The following is a 20,589-nucleotide window of genomic DNA, read 5'->3' on the forward strand; positions in this document are numbered from 1 at the left end:
GAAAGGAGCAAAGTGTATCTTGAGCTTCCTTTGAGAAAATTTACTGAAATAGCATGATAGTTCCTCTATTTCCCATTGCTCAGCAACTAGAGATGTGTAACCATGTCGAGCAGTCTAAAATCAAGGTATCAGCAGGACCATGCGCCCTCTGACACTGGAAAGTCATTCCTTCCTGCTGCCTGGTTTGGGATGGTAGCTGGTAATCCTTGCCTTGCAGCTGCCACACTCCAGTCTCTACTTTTGTTGTCACATGGTGTTCTCCCTGTGTGTCTGAACTTTTCCTCTTATGAGGATTGGGTGCCAGCCTAAAGATCCCATTTTCACTTGGTTACATCTGCAAAAACTTTGTCTTCAAATGTGGTCGTATTCACAGGTACCAAGAGTTAGGACCTTAACCTATCTTTTTAGGGGGCACAATTTAATCTGTAACACTTAATGTAGAATTTTGAGAAATTAAAAATACCGCAGAGTCAAGGTTAACCCTATACTAAATTTCACTGACTTCTAGTTGCTTTCTGATAGTCTTGATTAGCAGAAAAGAATGGGATAGAGTCACATGCTGTTGGCCCCGGAGAAGTTGAGGACTCTGGGTGAGCTTTGGAAGTGAGTCTTGAATGTGAATGTTGCTATTACCAGATAGATCCCAAAAGGTGAAAGGTTTTCCTCCTGCTTATGGGTGGAGCTGGGATATTCAAGGAAGATTGGCCAAGTAGTTGCATAGGTGGTCAAAGTCAGGAGTTAGGTTGTGCTAAGCTTGTGTGTGTGTGTGTGTGTGTGTGTGTATGTGTGTGCGTGTGCGTGCGCACATACCTTTGTGAGTGACTGTGCACATGAATGACTATGACTGTGTGAAAGTTCCTGTATGTGAGTGAATGTGTACATATGGGGTGAATGATTGTGTGTGTGTGAAATTTCTAGAAGGCAATAATGGGAACCCTGGGATGTTAACAGCAGGTAGGTGGGTGGGGAGAAAAGACCATCACAGGGGCAGACCATCTAACTATAGGAACTTAGAATGTGACTTTCTAATGAAAGGGAACACAGAAGATTATGTAAAATTAGAAACCTGAAAGTCTGTGCCAGGTCTATATCCAGTTGCCTTATGTTTCTCTTCCTCCATTATTTAGGATGAGTGGCTATAGGCCAGATCCAATTGTAGTTTTTGCCTCCGATTTTTTTTTAATGAGAAACAAACACTAGTATTTTTTTATTCTGTCATATTTAGAAAACTATATCCTTTCCTCCCTCTTTCTTGATTTTACTCTAATATAAGAACCACCAAACAGATTGAGATCAGTCTTGCCAAGAAAGTTTTATTATTATAAAGATGAAAATGCACAGAGAAAAGTTTTAGTCTGAAAATACAAGGTAGTTAAATAGCTTTTTTAAAAAAAAGGAAATCTAAATTTTAATGCATGGGGACATTTTGCTGTAATTATTTTATTTGCCGTTAGCAATAAGTCTCAATAAATCTTAAGCTGTAGAGCAACTGAAAACCTATTTGGGAACTTAGTGCCAATGAATGAGCCATTATCTCTACCTATCCCACTTACTCTCACTTTATTTTCCAAGCCCTTTGATGTCACATTCAAAGAGTTTGACTGTAATGAAATAATGCAAAAGAACAAGAATGGAAAGTGAAACTAGCTTTGAAGCTGTTTTTCCTGGAAAAAAAAAAAAGAAAGAATTCCCAAGAACAAGATACACCAACGGGAGATGAATATCCTGTAACTTTTTTCTATAAAATAAATATGAATCAGAATATGGTGCCCTCCACATGGAAGACACTAAATAAGAACTTGTTTATGATGATGGTAGTGGGCGTGGTGATTTGAGATCTGGAATAACTTGAACCAAAAAGAATATTCATGTGGCAGATTGGGTTTTTCAAAGATGGCCATAATAAGATGGCTTCAATTAGATGTCCATCTCTTCCCACAATAGATTCCTACACTGTGACTCTGGCATACCTATGTCCTTATGTTAAGATATGACCTTGATGTACATTGGTGTATGTTTCCTTCCTCTCATCCTAGGCAGATCTGCGTAACTACTGTGCCCAACAGAATGTGACGGCAGTGGTGCTGGACAACTTCCAAAGCTAGGACACAATCTGTAATAGGACTTCTATTTGGTGTTCCCTCTCTTCCTCTGATTGTCCTTAACGCCCAGCCCTCTGTTTTCTGAGAAATACAGCCTATGTGGGGAAGCTGCATGTGGGTGTTCCAGCTGACAATGCTAACTAGGCCCCTGATGGCTAGCATGACTGCCAGACCATGCTAGAAGAAGCCTTCAGATGATTCTAGACCCCAGCCTGCAAGCCTTCCAGCTGGGGCTCCAGATCCAGTGACGTGTCTGAATTTCTGACCCATGGGAAATGGGAAAGATCATAAATAATTATGGTTTTAAATCGTTATTTCTGAGGAGTAATTTGTTATGCAGCAATAACATACCTCCTTAGAGAATTCACAGATGCTACCAGTTTACCCACACAGGAAGCTGGGAGATTCCATATCTTATGGCATGATCTTGCTTGGATGTTGCAAGGGCTTTTTCTGTCCTGGGTGTTCCTTTTTGACCCAAGTTCCCATCATTGCTGGCCTCAGCCACTAGGCCCGCATAGGCTCTTCAAGCTGAGGCCTCAGCATTATGGCTTTTATAGACCACCATCCAGATCTTTCTTGTGTAGTCACATGATATCCTTGTTTTGAATTTTGTCCCATGCTGTATGGATTAATGTTTTCCAACCTTTAATGTGCATACAAATCACCTGGGGATCTTGTTAAAGTATAAGCTTTAACTCAATAACTATGGGGTGGGACCGAGCTTCCAGGTGATGCTGCTGCTGCTGCTGATCTGTGAGCCACATTTGGAATCAAGATAGTGTAGTAGGTTGTATGGAAAAAAGAAACTTTTGTATGATGAATCCCCAAGGAAAGAAACAACGATAATACTGTCATTGATCATCGACTGTGTGATAAGACTCCGCGTAGGGAGGTATTCCATATATATCAACTTTAGTCCTCATAACATTCATGAAAGATGTAAATATTGCCACATTGACTATGTAGAAACTAAGGTTCATAGAGGTCAGGTAAGCAAGCAGAGCCAGGATTCAACAAAAACTCTCTCTTTGCCATTGTCTGGTCCATCGTTCATGCTTCCTAAGCCTGTAATTAGTTCTCTGGTTATCATTTTATTTTGAATAAAGAGATACTTTTGTAATGGGTCTGTGTAATAGAACTTTCTGCAATGACAAAAATGTTCTATATCTGTTCTATCAAATATGGTAGCCACATGCTGTTATTGAGAATTGAAATTTGGCTAGTGTAATTGAAAAACTAAAGTTGCCATTTAATTTGATTTTGATTAAAAATTTAAAGCAATATGGCTATTGGCCAAGAAAAGTGCCTAATTGCTGTTGGCTACCGTAAAGGACAGCACGGCTTTATAGAAAAGGTCCTTGGGTCAGTGAGTTTGAAAGGTGATTCGGATTTGCACAGGAGGCATAGGTGCCAAGACCGCCCCTGCATGTGAGACATTTTAGGCATTTAATGCAGTGCTCGTAATTTTCATCCATTATCTTTACTTCTGTCTTCTTCCCTTTCCTAAATCACATTGCATCAAACAACTTCTTCCTTTTGGATTCACATCATTTAAATGAAAGTTTTAAACAGCATACAAATACTGGAGGCTACAAAGGGGAGGAAATGTCATTCAGGAAGGGGGAGGGTGGGCTGGGGGGCGTCCCAGGAGACTGGGATAGCAAGTGGAAACCACTGTTGCATTCTTTGGAGGTTTGGGAAAAGAATGGAAAAGATGTGTTCAGATTCTTCACTTTTCTCCTGGGGCTTATACCAATGAGAAGGCTTCCAGATACAAGGGAAAGAAACCTTGATTCAGATTGCTCCAAACAGAGAATGAGTGGATTCTTCCACGTGGTTGGAAGTCCAGGGCAGAGTAGCCTTCAGAGTCTGTTGACACAGTTGTTCAGCTGAGTCTTAAAAGACCTGTGTTCTCACCATCGCTCTTGTCTTTCACCTCTGCTGCTGGCTTCCTCATCGTGCCAGCAGCGTGGTGGCGACAGCAGTCCCGGGCGGTATATCCAGGCATGGCAATCTGCAGAGAAAGGGGAAAACTTTCTCCTCCTGCATCTCTCTAAGAAGATTGAAAAGTTTCTCTGGAAGTGCTCAGATCTCCCCTCATGTTTCTTTGGCTGGAATTTGGTCATATAACCACTCCTGAGGTCTTCCTGATACCGATCAGGTCCCTTCCTGGGGCTGGGAGTGAGGTCAGCTTTTTCTGAATATACGGATACCTAAACAAATTTGGGTTTCTGTTAGAGGGAGAGTAGAGGGAGGCAACCCCATGGTCCACTACAAGACCAAAGCTCCAAGGGAGGTTGGGTTAGGGAGCTACTGAAGCATCTAGTTTGGTAAAGGCAAACCAGAGAATATCAGGCAGGGTTAGTGGCCTATTTCTCTGATCATGACCATAGGTGGCCCCACAGTTCTAGAGGAAGCCTCACATTTGTCTCAATGCCACATCTACTGCGTTTTTGTGTTTTGGACTGAAAGCATCTGTGAAGTCTAGGCTGGTGGACCAATTCTGGGCTGCTGATTCCCTGTGGCGTAGGCAGGGCACACCGGGAGGGACCCAGGATTCCCACATGCCTTGGCTAGGGCCAAAAAGGGGCCAGAGAGGTACCGAGAGGTTCTGTGGCCCTGCAGAGGCCCAAGGAATATCAGCAGCAAGTGTAATGTACCCTGCACAGAATCCAAAATGGGATCTCATTTCACACAAATGATTCATGTTGTCTTTAAGAATGTTCCCAAGTTGTGCATCTCACCCTACCATCCTGGGGCTAATGTTTGCCAATCTTTAAGATAACTCCATGGTGTCAGGAGACTGCTTTTGCCTATGCTTGGGTTCTTGATTCTTGTTCCATTTGGAGAACACCCAACTAGTTCAACTTGTGCCTTTGGGGATTCATTCCCGGCCCTCTGTGTGGAAGCAGAGGCTTGGGAACAATATGATTTGAGTATCTTTTTCTCCACTTAAAAACAAAAAGTGTCTAGTGAACTACTGGCAAGTAACATCAGCATCAGATATTTTCCTCTTAACAAAATCATTTTCTTGGTACTCCTGGGGGGCTCAGCGGTTGAGCGTCTGCCTTTGGCTCAGGGCATGATGATCCTGGGGTCCGGGATTGAGTCCCACATCAGGCTCCCTGCGAGAAGCCTTCTCCCTCTGCCTGTGTCTCTGCCTTTCTGTGTATCTCTCAAGAATAAATAAATAAAACCTTTTTTTTTTTTAAAAAAGAAATCATTTCCTTGAATCACATTCTCTGATTTTACTGTTCTTCAGATTCACTTAGACTATTCTAGATCTCTCACAGTAAGACATCCAAGATAGCTGACACTGGCCCTGTGCTGCCTCACTTTTTTATCTCCTAGGTGGCATTCACAGCTTTACATATTGGAACAAGAAAGGAGTCCAGCCTTGAGCCGATCTCTGTGCATTCAGGCTGCAACAACTTACTGCCATGGCTATGAAATCTCTCCTGTCTTGTGCCCTGGAAATCCCCAGAGCTGAACCTCTCTTCGGCCTTTCCTGAATTGATGCGTGGCTTCCTTAGGCTTCCTTCCTTCCTTGCTCCTTAAAAATTCTGTTTGTGGAATTACCTTTTTTGTTTTTTTTAAATTAATTCACATCCTGTCCTGAATTCCTTCCTAGCTTCCTAAATTAAGCTTTGGGTTTATGCTCTCACATTCCATGCCATTGTACCCCATGTATCCCTGCCAAATGGGTCTCTCCATCTGACAGATCCTGTTGGTTGAGAAACTGCCCTACCACTCCCTGTGTGTCCTTCCCACTTCCTTGGTTCTACATCCCTTGTAACACAATGGACCATTGGGTTTAGAAAAGTCTTAACTGAGCCTTGATGGATGGCCCAAGTGTGTTTCCAAAGGTGATTCCACTCACTAGAACCAGATGGCTATATCAGAACTGCCTGTGGATTTTTTGGAAAATGCCTCTTCCTAGGTGCACATCCTAACTTCCGAATAAAACACCTGGGGTGGGGGTGGAGGATGGGGACAGGAGAGTGAATCTATTTTTGAAATATACTTCCCAGCTGAAACTGCAGATCTAGGCATAGGAAGCACTAGTTTGGTGCCTCCTTGGTTCTCATGTGGCTCTCTGATTTCCATCTTGAAATCACTCCTGTAATGGTGGTAAGTTAGGAACTGAAACATCTTTTAGACTCTAGGCCAACATGTTGCCTTGGGGATAATAGAGGTGAGAGAGTAGATGGGTACCTACAAGCCAGACCATGAGTCCAAGCACTCTGACCAGCAACTCATGGGGTCAGCAACAAGACTGTAGACATTTTGTTTGTTGTATGTTTGTGGGGTAGGTGTTCAGGAATTTGGGTTAATGATAATGCCTAGGATTTTGTCATGGTTTGAACAGTTGCAAGGAAACGTTAACTCAATTATCATTGTCAACAAACCTCCATTAAGTGCCAACCATGTACAGGACACTGGGGCTTGGTACTAGAGACTCAAGAAATAATGAAACACCTTCACCTAGAGTTGGGAAAGAGCACACAGGCTTCAAAAGATGTGCTGAAATTTACTTTCCAAGGAAAACTGGAATCTGCTTGTTTTAGGTCTATTTTCCTCTGAACTCATTCATTTAGGGATTCCTAGGGACTGTGATATACCAGGTGCTATGCTAAGCCAAGGTGGGGTAGAGTGGGAAGGATACAGAGATAGGAAGAGATAGTCCCAGTGTAACAGGTTGCAGTACAACTCCCACACAGTGTAGTCAGAGCTAAACAGAAATCATACTAATCTTTGTGGGAGCCCAGAGAAACAGCTCTTTGACTTAGGTGTTTAGAGCGCTGGTCGTTTACATTGCCTAAGAGTGAACTATGTATGGGAGTGCACTAGGCACTTGAAATGATCTCATTTAATATAATTTAATTTATCATTTTCTGGGATCCTTTTAGGTAAATATTCTTACCCCAATTTTATGGTCACATGGATAGTAACTGAAGCTTCTTTGAAAGGAGAGATTATACTGTTCCTGTAATAGTCTCAGTATTGATTTGAATGTGCTGGTTTGTATAAGATGGTCTGAGGTTTAAGCAGGACTTGAACTCCTAGGTGAGAACAGTGGGAGGACCCTTGGGAGAAAAGCCCTGAAGGGGTGGTGGTGGCCCACAGAGTTGATCCAATTAAAGATTTATTTGTTCAAGATTTAAGTTTTGGAGATTTCTGGATACACATGTGCCCTGTATTGCCAATACATCACTACCTGGGGAAGAAGAGCTATCAAAATTTGGGATCCAATCAGTATTGTCACATCATTTTGAGAAATCCTTGACTGACCAAAACATGGATGACAGGAACTTCCTCTCTTGTTCTAAAAAGAACTGTTAAGGAACAGTAGTCATGGTGCCAAAGGCTTGAGCAAGGAAGATCAAGATGGTGGCAGGGATGGTGGTGGATTTTCCTACTGACTGGCAGCCATTCTGCTCCAACTGGCAAGGAAAGTCAGTCACCTTTAGGTGACTGAGATGATTGTGGCATTAACAATGAGGACAAAATTCCAGCCTCCACACACACTGCGTGCATCAGCCGGGTCTGGATTTAGAGTCTGTGTTGAACAATCTTCCTTAGCAGTTCCCAAAAATACTTGGGGAGAGGGGATCTATTAAACAAACAAACAAATCATGAAACCGGAGCTGAATTTGCCTTTACACTATCTCTGGGAAGGACAGAGTAGTCAAGCCAGTGAGACTCAGAGATTGGCAAGTGACTAGACTTTTTTCCCCTAGCGTAGTAGAGTTCTTACAGCTGCCTACAGATGAGAAAACTGAAGATTATTCATTGTGCAGGGTCATGGAACTGGGACACAGCAGAGTCAGGATTGAAACCCAGATTCTTTGGACTACAGATCTATTCCACTTGTGAGGTGACCTTTGAATAGAGGCTTTGTAAGTGGAAATGGAGCCTTTTGGTCATTCCAGAGACTGTTGCAGCCAAGTTTGCAAAGACCTAAAGGTTGAAAGAACAGGGTGTTTGGGAGGCTAGGCCATGTGATTTGTAATTCAGCTAGACTGAGTATAGACTTCATAGAGAAAGTACAATAGGTGAGCCTGAAAAGACACATTGGGGTAGATTGTGCAGGCTCTGTGTGCCTTGCATCCAGGCTTCTCTTAAACCACCCTCTTAATTTTTGATAAACACAAAAATATGATATTTTTCTTTATAGTTACCTGAAATATCAATGACAGTAAGTATGTTAAAAAAATCACAGCAGTGGAAATTTTTACAATGCGAATTTTTAAATGACTATGTTCTTGAGTTTGTTTAGTATTTTCTATCTCTGTTGCCTGGATGTAGACCTTCAGAGTCAGGGAGATCAGGATGCGGCCATTATAACTCTACAAAAGCAGTGCAGAAGGAAAAGGAACAGATTCAAGACCCATTTCAGAGAAAGAATTGAGGAGAGCTCTCAGAGGGGAGAACTGTTAGATTTTTAAGTTGCCTTAATTATTGAGGACCTTTGCTTTGAATGAGGAAGCTTCCATATTCCAACTCTGCATAGACACTGGAATTTGATTCTAACTTCAGGAGTGACTCAAGGAGGTGAATTTTAGACTCTGCTTTTCACAGCATCAATATAAATGGGTGTTTTGTGTCAAAATGAGAGAATCTGTGACTTCAATGACTTCCCCCTAAAAGCAACCACTTACTTGGCCTCATGCCTATCAGTTATTATTATAACTGCAAATGATTTCGCAGGCGCTGTAGGAAGTGCCTTGCATGTAGCATCTCATCAAACCTCATCATCATGCCATGGGTTAGTTGTTATCCTCATTTTACAGAGAAGGGAACAGGTGCTCAGAAACAAGACCATACAGCTGGTGTAAGTGGTGGAGTTGGCTTTGGAGCCCAGGCCTATTTCACGTGAGAGTCATTCTGAGTGTGTGCAGACCTGATGCAGAGAGAGCTCGGGGGCTTGCACAGTGAGTTGGGGTGCTCTCATATCCTCACTTATCCCACAGGCAGAGATAAGGGCAGTGCTGGGCAGCAAATGCTTCCTGGAGTTGGGTTCCAGTTCCTTCTTACATCATGCCTATAAGGAGACCTTTTTTTCTGTGCCAGAGGAGACCCTGGTAGTCTTTTGGCTTGAAACAGAGAAGGGAAAACTCAGTCCCCATTCTCCACAGTTTGTCCCCAGTGCTGTCCGACTCAGATCCAGATGGAATACGGAAGGGGTCTAGGTGCATACAGGGCCAGGAATAGAGTCTCAGAGAAGAGGAGAGAGATTCATCCAACACCAACACCTCTGGCCTAGGGGCCCCAGCCATCAAATGACCTTGATTCTTCCTTACCTGGGGTCTATTAAATACTTTGTACTTAATTTTTTGTAGTGATTTTTATTTTATTTTTTAAAGTGATTTTTAAAATAATTCTGAAAAAGGTGAACATGTTTTTGCCTTAAGAATTCGGGCATCATAAAATCCTGGAACAGCTTTTAAACGTTTAACAACAGGCTGCAACTGTGAAAGAAACAAGTTATAAACGGCATTTAAACACAAATTGAATTCTTTTCTCCCAACCACTAAGGACTTCTCCCTGCTAACCACAGGATACAGTTCACCTTATCATCTATGGAAGCCTTTTTATTTGTCATAGATTGGGGGGGGGGAGGGGGGATACAGCATGTGTTCTTATCTAAGGTAGTTGTTTTACACTTAATAAACGGCCTTCTGAAAGCCACTTTTGGATTATTTCTCGTAAACCTACAACTTAGATTACTAAGGTCTAAAAGTGCACACAGATAGTACAAAGGCCCTTGGCTACCATCATTCTCCATGTATTTGGCACCTAAGTCTAGGTCAGACAAGTCTCAGCTGTAATTTGATAATGGCCAACCTCAGCATTGTGATGTAGGGCCCTGGAAATTAGAAGGAAAAAAGCCATCTCAGAAAGGGTTGAAATTTGTTACCACTTAACTGGCAAAAGCTGAATAGAATAATGGTGTAACAATGAATCTCTATTTCTTTGGAAGAGGAAACTAAGTAAGAATGGAACAATCTGTAAATGTGGGAAGAGAGTAGGTAGTGAGTCTCCCAAGGTTAACCGCAATGGCCGTACTTGTTTTCCCAAGTTGGGAAAAAACAAGTTTTGCACCACCCAAAATGAAGTCAGACCAAGCCCATCATGTTTTAAATATGTGGTGATGCTTTCTTTAGAAAGGGCCCCCGAAGAAGACATAAGAAAGAACAGTTCTGCCCGCAGGCCTCGTCGAATGCTGGCTTTGACAGCTCCTGTGGGCTTTTATGTGGCTCTTTACTCTGAATAAATAATGGAAGCGCATTCTCACACAAGGACTGCTAATTCTGCAGCCTCGTGAGATCCAGAAGTTACCACAAAACCCAACCTTGTACTTACATGTGCAAGGGGGCCTGGAACTCCAACAAGAAGCTTGCGTCTCTCTCAGGCTAGCCAACATCAGAAGTTTGTGTTCCATTTGCAGTGAGAATGTTCTGTCATTTGTTGGCTGGTTGCTTGGTTGGTTGTGTCTTCCACAGTTACATTTGAAGGTGGTGATGGGGGAACGGAGTCTTTGGGTAGATCTGTAGGAGAAAGCTTGACGCGGCCTCTTTCTTTCACATGAATCTAGCTGCGCCATTGGGTTTCCAAAGAGATGTCGCGTCAGTTATTTAGGGGTGGAGGGAATTAGCAATCGACTTTTCCTTCTCACTGGATGATGCTGTGGGACTAACTGTTAAATAGCCAAGGAAAAGGACCAACTACTCTCCTCATCAAGTAGGACAGTAAAATTTCTCACCTTGTGGCCACCTGAGGTGTTGAGGGGCTTCACTGTCATGAGGGAGGAAAGTGAAATTAAATGCACATCCCGTTTTTGCTGACATCTCAAGACTGCATTCATCCCTTATTGCCACACTTCCCAGGCCCGGAGCCCTCTCTGACTACTAACCCTGTTGGGAATTGAACTCCAGGCCAGTGAAAATTAATGGGAGGGAAGAAGAGGAAAGGGAAAGGGAAAGGCAGAAAGGAAGAAACACAAGTGAGTCTTCACTTCAACAATGGTCAGTCTTCCACTTGAAAATACAGACTGTGGAGCCCCTGGGTGGCTCAGTCGGTTAAGTATCTGCTTTCTATTCAGGTCATGACCCCAGGGTCCTGGGACTGAACTCCACATCCAGCTCCCTGCCCAGCAGGGAGTCTGCTTCTCCCCCTGTCCCTCTCCCTTGCTCTCTCTCTCTCTCTCTCTCAAATAAATAAATAAAATCTTAAAAAAAGAAAATATGGACCATGGTTCCTAAAAAGAATGCATAAAATTTCATTAAATCAGGTGCACATTTTCACCTTGACCTCCGTGTAACCTTTCAAGTGATTCTTTTAGCTTAGATGCTACGGAACAGGAGGTTTTTAAAAGTTTGTTTGTGACTGTTGTCTGCAGGACCACACATTCAAGAAAGGTGGACTTGTACTTTCCTCAGTAACTGCCTGCCCATGACTTCTCACCCTCATCAGAGCTCCAGGAGGGAGACCCTGGGTCTTTATACAGTGGTGTATACCCAGGGCTTTGTTCATGGGAGCTACTCAACAGGAGATAGCAAATGAATGAATAAGCAATAAAGACTAAGAGTTAAGAATTGAGTGCTATAGTAACAAATGCACTAAATAAGCATTAAATGTAATTACCATGTGCATCCATAATAGTGCATTAGGGCAAAAAATATTTTTTACTGTTTATCTGAAGATTCAGTGTTAGCAATGTAATGGCACGAAGAGGTAAGGGTCAAAGTATTTGGTGAAGCTGCAGCATCGGAGGACCGACACACAAAACTAATAAGTAGTCAGTGGTAGGGTTAATTTTTAAAGCCTCTAATTAGTCATTTGCAAGGGAGTTTTAAAAAAAAAAAGAACTGGGAAGCATCAGCTTGGCTTTTGTACCATCTCTTTATGACTCAACTGATTTCTTTAAGCAAGTCAGTCTTTTAAGGGTGTGACACTGACCTTTTAAAGCCACTAGATTGACATTTGTCCCCTCCCCAGACTAATCATTTATTTTCTGATTCATTACATATTTTTTAATAAAACTTTTTTTTTCCTTAAGAAGATTTTTATTTATTTATTTGAAAGAGAGATAGAAAGTGTGAGAGAGCATAAGTGGTGGAGAGGGAGAAGCATGCTGCCCGTTGAGCAGGGAGCCCGATGCCAGACTCCATCCCAGGACCCTGGGATCATGACCCAGCCAAAGGCAGACACTTAACCAACTGAGCCACCCAGGTGCCCCCATTACATATTTTAAAATGCCTATTATAGATCACGGCTTTAGCACTGCAGAATAGAAAAAAGATTGTACACACCATCCTTACTTTCATTACTTATAAGCTATCGTAGTCTATTCAAGCTACTATAGCAAAATACCCAAGACTGGGTGGCTTATTAGCAATAGAAATTTATGTGTCACAATCTTGGAGGCTGGAAGTCCTGGATTAGGGTGCCCCTGCAGTCAGGTGAGCACTCCCTTCTGAGTTGCAGATTGCCGACTTTTTGTTGGATCCTCACATGGCAGACGGGGGCCAGGAAGTACCCTAGAGACACCTCTGTAAGGGTGCTAATTCCATTGGTGAGAATTTTGGCATTGAGCTTATTGCCTTCCAGAGATCTTACCTCTTAATACTGTCACCTTGGAGGTTAGTTTCTAACATATGAATTTTGGGGGTACACATTCATACCCAAATTGCGGAGAAAGGATATAAACCCATGAAAAACTTAAGGTGATACACAAAGGAAATGGCAACACATAAAAATATGTCAGAAGTCAGTATGTGATCAGAAACCTGAAGGAAGGAGCCTACCCAGAGCTTTTCCTTCTTTTAGGAGTCATCACTTCCCCATCGTGAAACACAGGATTACTACAGAAGCCATGTTGCTGTAGCATGAACTCACCTGCCTGGACCAAAGTTGAATGGAGCCAGGGTGGCACCTGACCATGCTGGACCAATCAAATCCTCTTCTAGGAATTTGGAATTAGGTGTAGGATGCCAGCTTAGACTGGTTATCTGCCTTTGTAGAAGAGAGATAAACATTGGTAGTAGCTAATTTCCATCATGACAAAGCAAAGAACGCCCTTTGTGGTGTGGAAGAAGAATGAAATGAATGTGAGCAGAAAAGCAAAGATAAGGGAAGGTGAGAAGGGACTCTGGTTCCATCATGGGACCATCCAATCCACCCCTTCCTTGATGGATCTCCATCAGGGGCTCTAGCCCTTACTTGAAGATTCAGCTTTCTCCCCGTCTTGCGATCCATGAGGCATTTCTGTATCCATTGAAGGGCGTACTTCCACTTGCTCCTGCAGACAACAATTTCATCTTCAACAAGGTGACTCTGGTTGATCTGACATCTGGCTGGCTTGTATCCATTGAGAATCCAGGGAAATCCTGGTCCAACTTGAGGGCACTTTCCTAACCCCCCTTCCTCCTGCCACGTATGCCCACTAGCACCTCTCGTTTCATACCCTCTCAGAGGTTGGGTTCTTCAACTACCCGTGGGCCCCATCACTGCCCTTTCTTTCAACCTTCACAATGGACAAGTGTTTCAAATATTTCATTTTATTTAATCCTTACAGTAACCTTTTCTGAGGTAAATATTGTTAATGCCATTTTGCACATAAATCTGATGCACAAAGAGATTGTGCAATTTACCCACCACCACATAATCTGGTAAGTGACAGAGCCATGACGTGAACAGAAGCAGTGTGAGCACACACTCCCAGCACTAAGCTTCCCCGCCTTTTTGCTGTCACAGCAGAGGGAGCATTATGCAGAATGATCTTTCCTTCAGTGCTTTAAACTATTAGAATGGTTCCATTCCTCCCAATCCATATATTACTGTCATAAGACATAAACCTCACCGCAGACATGAGGTTGGTGCTTACTGATCCCTTTCCTGCTGCTAGGGATGCTGGAAGTTGAAATTCCCTATCCTCACTTCAAGTTAAGTTGGAGACAGTGCTGCACACTGGCCAGTGGTAGGGGCCAAAGGTGACATATGTTCCTTCCAAGCCCGGACATAAACTTCGCTAGACAGTTTTCTTTGCTCTTTTTTCTCCTTCGACATGGTCCATATCCTATAGGTGACTGTGGCTTGAGCTATGAGGGGACTAGATCTTTGAGTCATTCCATGGAGGTTAACTGTCTACAAGAACCATCCAACCCTCAGAGACTGTGACACGAGCAGGAAGTAAATGGTTGTGGTGCTGAACCGCTGCAATGTGGGGTGGTTTGTGACAGCAGCTGCCAGGTTTCCCCTATTGATCCACCTCCTGAATTCCAAAAATTAGGTGAGCATGCTGGCAGCCAATAAAGTAGGCACTCGGGTAGATATACCAAGATTGTTTTTATAGAAGCTTCATCCTTTAAGAAATCTGATTTGTGGTGTTAATGAAAGAAAGTATTGATATTCTCAAAAAGCACTCAGCTCAGTGCTTCTGTGGTTGTTAAGAGGACAGTGCCACGGGAGCCTGTGCCATAAGTGATGGAGTGAATTTCTCTGTGGCTCCTCAGAACATTCCCTGGGTGGTAGGCTCAGCGCCTTGCTTGTGCAGGACAGGGACTTCAGTCAGGATTGGGGAGTTACATTTCAGTACGGGATGCTCAGGGGCTCAGGTCCAACCTACATAGAGGCTGCATTTAGTTGCTTTTTGACAGCAATGGAGCAGGGGAGAAGGAGTTTTTCTTTTTTTCAACTTATGTACACTGTGACCATTCAGTCTCCTTGAACCCGTCACTATAAGGGCTCTCTCTCCATTCCTTCCTATTAGGGGAATCACTGTTGTCCAAATGGAAAACTGGCTTGGGTGAATAAAGGAAGGTGTGACCAAGTAGAGTTGACTAAGAATGACCCCTTGGTTTTTACAGGCCACCTACTGGAGCTAAAGAATAAAAACTGTTGCTTTATGTTAGGAAGTCCAAATTGGAAGCTGACAAAGTCTTTTGGGGAAGCAGTTGAAAATACATGTTAAGAGTTGCTAAGTTCAATGTCCATCTCATCATTAAGTCAAAGGTCAAGGCTTTATTTCAAATTAAATTTGTCATGAAGTTATATGGACTTAAACACATTTCTGAAGGATCTCCACAATCGCTGTATGGTTTGGGTAAATCATCATCTTGCAAATGAACCTTCTGACTTTCCCAGTGCAAAAGGCTCTCTGTCTGACCACAGAAACGTAAAGAGAGACACGAGGGCTAAAATCTATGCTTTTGTTCTATTCTTACAGCTGAAATTAAATGACCTAAGAACATCCACCATTTCTTCAAAATACCCTCGGCTGCCAAGAGATTGCTGCATTAAGAGTCAAGGACATGAGCACTGGAGATGTCGTGCTTAAAATAATCTGTGGCTATTGTTTTCCTATATTATCTTTTATTCAACTAATAATTCCTGAGTGGCTCAGTGTTCTGTGCACTAAGTGCAATGGACCTGCTACCCACTGTCTGCTGGGGGATTTTTTTTTATAATTTGTTGCCACCGCTGCTAGAGCAAAGCCAATTTTAATGCACTGTAATATGGAATTCAGAGTCTGGCACATAGTGGGTGCTCAGTAAATGCTCAATGAAGGGACACATGGGCCCATTATGGAATCTGAGAAATTCTATGTGAGCAGCAGTGTACCATCACCTGTGCTTTACCTCAGTCTGTGTCCCTGTAAGAAGGTTTCAATTTCCACATCAAAAAAAGGAAAATACTTGTTTCTATAATGTATTCATGCAACAAACATTTATCGAGTGGCTATCTTGCGGTGGGCGCAGTGCTGGGCATGTTGGAGAGGAAGTACCTGGGCTCTGACCTCTACTTCCAGTAGTGGCTTACCGGTGGACACACCCTTTATTGACTTGGGTAATTAGATAATTCTCAGTTAAGCCCTGTTGCCTTTGAAAATGACTTCTTTCTTTCACCCTCAATTACGCCAGGAGAGGAGAGAGGGAGGCAGCTGACTGGTATGAATGTCAGGGCCATAATAAACCCTGATTTACTTAAGAGTACATGGAATGAAACAAAGTGTTAACCAACATTTTCTCTGAAATGAGGTTGGGAAGGATTAGCTTGGGGGAGGGCACCGTTAGAAAGAGAAGAGCCATTAATCACTGTCCCGAAATAATCCAAGTTGAATATCTTATTGTTTAATTATTTTTAATCTTTTGGAAATACAGAGCTGCCCCAGGGTGTTTTCTTTTCTCTGTCCCTCCTACAGAGCAGCCTGCTCTGGGAGCTCAAGTCCTCCTGTGTATTCCTTGAAGTGGATCCAAATTCATTACAGATAGACTGTGTCGCGGACGTAGACGATGAAGCTGCTGAAGAGGGTAGAGGAGGGTGTGTAAAACGGAGAGCAAGCAAGCCACGGTAAGTAGCTAGGGCTAGTTGTCAAACTTGAAAGGTGATCTTTGACCTTCTCATGACTCATAAAGCACTTTATGACTCCCGCCCCTTGGTCAAGAATTTTCAAGCTCAACAAAAGAGCTTTTAGCTCAAATGCCATTTAACCTAGCTTCACAGGATGACTTATTTTAGTTTCTGTGTTGACCAAGGAAAGTCCTTCACTCCGACTACCTAATAGCCCACCACCTTGGTTGATCCCAGGTCTGTTTGCCAGGTCATGCACTTTGTACAGGCATGGAACAAGGTGGGTGAGGTTTTATTTCTCACTTGTGGGAAACAGATCACAAGACGGCCGATTTAGGTACATGGTGGATTAGAGCTGCCAATATGCAAAATAGAGGAGAATTTCCAGTCAAAAGTTACTCAAAGTTGTCAACCCTCACAAGTCAAGCTAAAGGAATCCTTGAAGGAAGATTTTTGGGCTCGGTACTGTAGGCCCATCCCCAGGACTTTCTAATACTTGCAGCTTTAATCTCTGATGCTGCCCTACCCCTGATAAAAAATACCAATTATTCCATTCACCACCATTGAAATGTCCAGTTTCCTTCTGGGAAAGGGAACTGTTAGAGACTACAATGGGATCCAAATGTACTTGAGATGCCCACCGACCAGGTTGTTTGGGCAGTAAGATATACAGGGCCATAGGCACTAGAAGATTTGGATTTTTCTGTTATGCTTTATGCATTTTCCCATCTTTTTAAAACTCTGTTTCCCAAGCCAGGAAACATGATTGAAGAATTATAGCCAGTCTTCTTTTAACAGACCCGGCAAGTGCTGTCATGGTAGATTAGAGATGATTACAAACTCTTCAACGTTCCTTCAGTGACAGGTAGGGTCTTCGGCTTGAATCTGGACACCCTCTGTGGCTGCTTGACCAGTAGAATACTTTGCAGGTGACACCGTGTTTCTGTGGCACTTTGTTATGTGGCAATTGATGTCTAGCATATGTTGGTTGGGGGCAAGCTAAGGCATCCGAATATGGTGATACATAAGGACCTCTTATAGTTGTGGGGAAAGGATCACATTGAACAAAGAATCTACGATTTTCCAGGACTTGCGCCAACTTTGTGAAACCTGGATCATGTATGGCTCCCATGTTTAGGAAGTTCACAGCCTAATGGAGGTGATAGACGTGCATGAAATAGCATGATTTAAACCAGTGACAGTGCTGATGAATGCCAGCTTAACAGGATGGCCCAGGTTACCCTGAAGAGGGTGACGGAGAACACCACTTTACACAGTGCAAGCCGCCGGAATGTGGAATTTGGGGTGCCTCCCGGAGACTGCGAAGGGAATCCTCTGAAGAGCCTCCCCTGAAAAGGTGACAGTTCAGGAACGTTCTAAAAGAGTGGGAGTTGGTGCTCCTAAATCCAGAGTTCTAGCGGCCCTACATGTTGTAAGAGGTATCATGTGACAAATGCTAAAATGTTTCCTTACCCAAAAAATACCTTTCTCACTAGCCCTGCTGCTGCTGTATTCCAAACTTCTACAATATTCAGTCTCTGAATAGGCTTTGAGGGTCTGCAAAATTGTAAATATTATTCGGTAAAGGTAACGGTAGGTCATTTGTTTAGTCCCTCACACATTTCCTTATTTTTATGTTCAAAATTAATGTTTTCCATTGACTCTCTGGGCTAGTATATTATAGATGTTCAAAATAGTTGTCCTGATTGAATAAATGTTTGCCACTCAGATAGTAGGTGTGCTTGAAGGCATGGACTGTTTTAGAGAGAGACACCTTGGTGAGTGGTAAGGGGCCCCTCCTGTCAAAGCACAAGTTGTTTCCTGCAGAAAGAATGACCGTATGCTCTTGAAAAAACAAATACCTGTTCATGTTTGGAGCATATTTAGCACTGGGGGTGGTAGTGAGGGACACTCAGCAGGATCCAGCATGGTGCGTTCAAAGGCATTGCAGTGTGCTTAATCTAAAGTAACAACTCACTGAGACAGTCATGGTGTATACGTATTTCAACATGAGGTGATGGAGCAGCAAAAGAGTCAGCCAGCGGGGCTTCTGGGCCAAGAAAGGTTCTTCTGGGCCAAGGAAGGTTCTTTACAAGCATCCTATGACACAAAAGGACCTGGCCCTTCTGTGCGACACATTCAGTGTTGTTCTAGATACAGAGAATGTCCACAGAATACATCTTGAACCTAGAGGGAGGTTATCTTTGGGGAAGGCGGTTAAGCAAAATGATTGGGTTACAAAGGGAGGTGATTGTACTGACTCCTCAGCTGTTACCTGAACCAGGTTCTCTGGGGCTGTGGTGGTCAGAAAAAAATTCTTTTATTTATGTTGATTATCTGATCTCTTTGCTCTACTTGTTTCCAGAAAAGGGTTTGAGGCTCAACAGTGTCATGAATCCCATCTCGATGTAGCTGACCGCCTTTCCAAACGATGGGTCTGATGATAACACTTCACTGCTGCGTGTCCATAAAAAAAAAAAAAAAAAAAAAAAAAAAAAAACACTGCCCAAGTGCCTGGGTGGCTCAGTGAGTTGAGCATCTGACTCTTTGATTTTGGCTCAGGTCATGACCTCAGGGTGGGGAGATGGAGCACCACATAGGGCTCCGTGTTCAGGATGGAGTGTCTTTGGCATTCTCTCTCTCCCTCTGCCTCACCCCTGTCTACCCCCCCCCACTCCCACTCACCCTGTGTGTGTGCATGTGCATGCCTCTCTCTAGAAAAAAAGAAAACAAATCCTCCTGCCCACCCCCCCACCCCCCAGCATCCCATAACCTGACCTCCTCACCTTCCAGAACTCACATCCTGCCCTAGAAACTCTGGCCACACGGCTTTGAAATTCCTTTCCTCACAGTTCTCAGCCCACGATGCCTTCTCCTTCCATCCAGATGGACTTCCTACCTGTACCAGAACCAGCTCGGCCATCAACTCCCTAACGACACATGAGTGTTTAGCTTCCAGGAAAGAATGCATTCATTGTGCTCTTCGTTGTGTACTCATCACACTTAAAAATAGGTGGTGGTGTGTGCCCCCAACACCCCACCCACTCTCCACCCTTCTCCGTTCTTCTCTGTCTGGAGCCACGGCCCTGACCCATATGCACCCCCATGCTCCCCCATCACCCAGCTCCCAGCTGGCCTTGTCTAAGGCCAAGGGGGATCAGGAAGGAGGAGGAAAGGCAGAAAATTGAGGTATTAATCCCCCTGACTCCCTATGGCCTGGTTGCTTGGGTGTGTCTGTGTCTTTCTTCCAAAGACTGCGGTCCCTTTTGTGCGACCCTGCCTCTCTAGCTGTCCCCTCCTGCTGCTGGTATCCTCTCCGCCTCCTTAGGTGTTTGGGCTTCCAGTGGTAGCAGCAGTTCTTAGCTGCTACCGGCCACGGAGCACTGCCCTGCCCTGGCTTATTCCCTGAAACCTCGCCTGTGCCTTTGTGAAGAGTCTAATTCATCTCATGAATTAGCAGCGTGAGTAAGCCATCTGTATCCTGCAGGACGCTCACTGATACAGCTGGTGTGCAGAGTAGGATCCAGAGCTTTCTGTAACGTTTATAACCTGGTATTTCGATGTCTTTCTTTCAAGATGTTGTCCAAACTCCTCCTTGGAGCTGTAAAACAGGTGGACAGAGCCTATAATACCAGAAAACCTTACTCCAAGCCACCCCCAGCAACCCCCCCCCCTTCCTGTACTTCAAATGGGGAATTTGGATGTCATATTTAGTCACCAAGTACACAGTGACAAATCTAATGAATTCACATCAGGAAAACTAATAGCAGGATTTATTATTAGCCATGTATACCCCACCCTCAATTAGCAGAGGATAAAATATTTGTACAGAGGCTGTAGGACTAATCTTGCACTTTCAAGCCCTCCTCAAGATATGGAGGCAGCAATTCAGTTAAATGATAGGTGTTTGGATTAATTATGGCAGCTGAAATTACAAAGTAGATGCTCAGTAAAGGCTTATAAAATAAAATGTAATGGGGTGATTGCTCACGCCACAAGTACTGTCCAGAGCTGACTGGAAACCAGAATTGAACTCCTGTTTGAACCAGCTGGTTTCTGAAGGCCCCCGTGTCCTTCCTTGCACGTTGGTGGCACAGCTGAGCTTCTGATCCGCGTGTGGAGTGCCCCG

This window comes from Vulpes vulpes, chromosome 2 (genome assembly GCF_048418805.1).
Source record: "Vulpes vulpes isolate BD-2025 chromosome 2, VulVul3, whole genome shotgun sequence".
NCBI lineage: Eukaryota > Metazoa > Chordata > Mammalia > Carnivora > Canidae > Vulpes > Vulpes vulpes.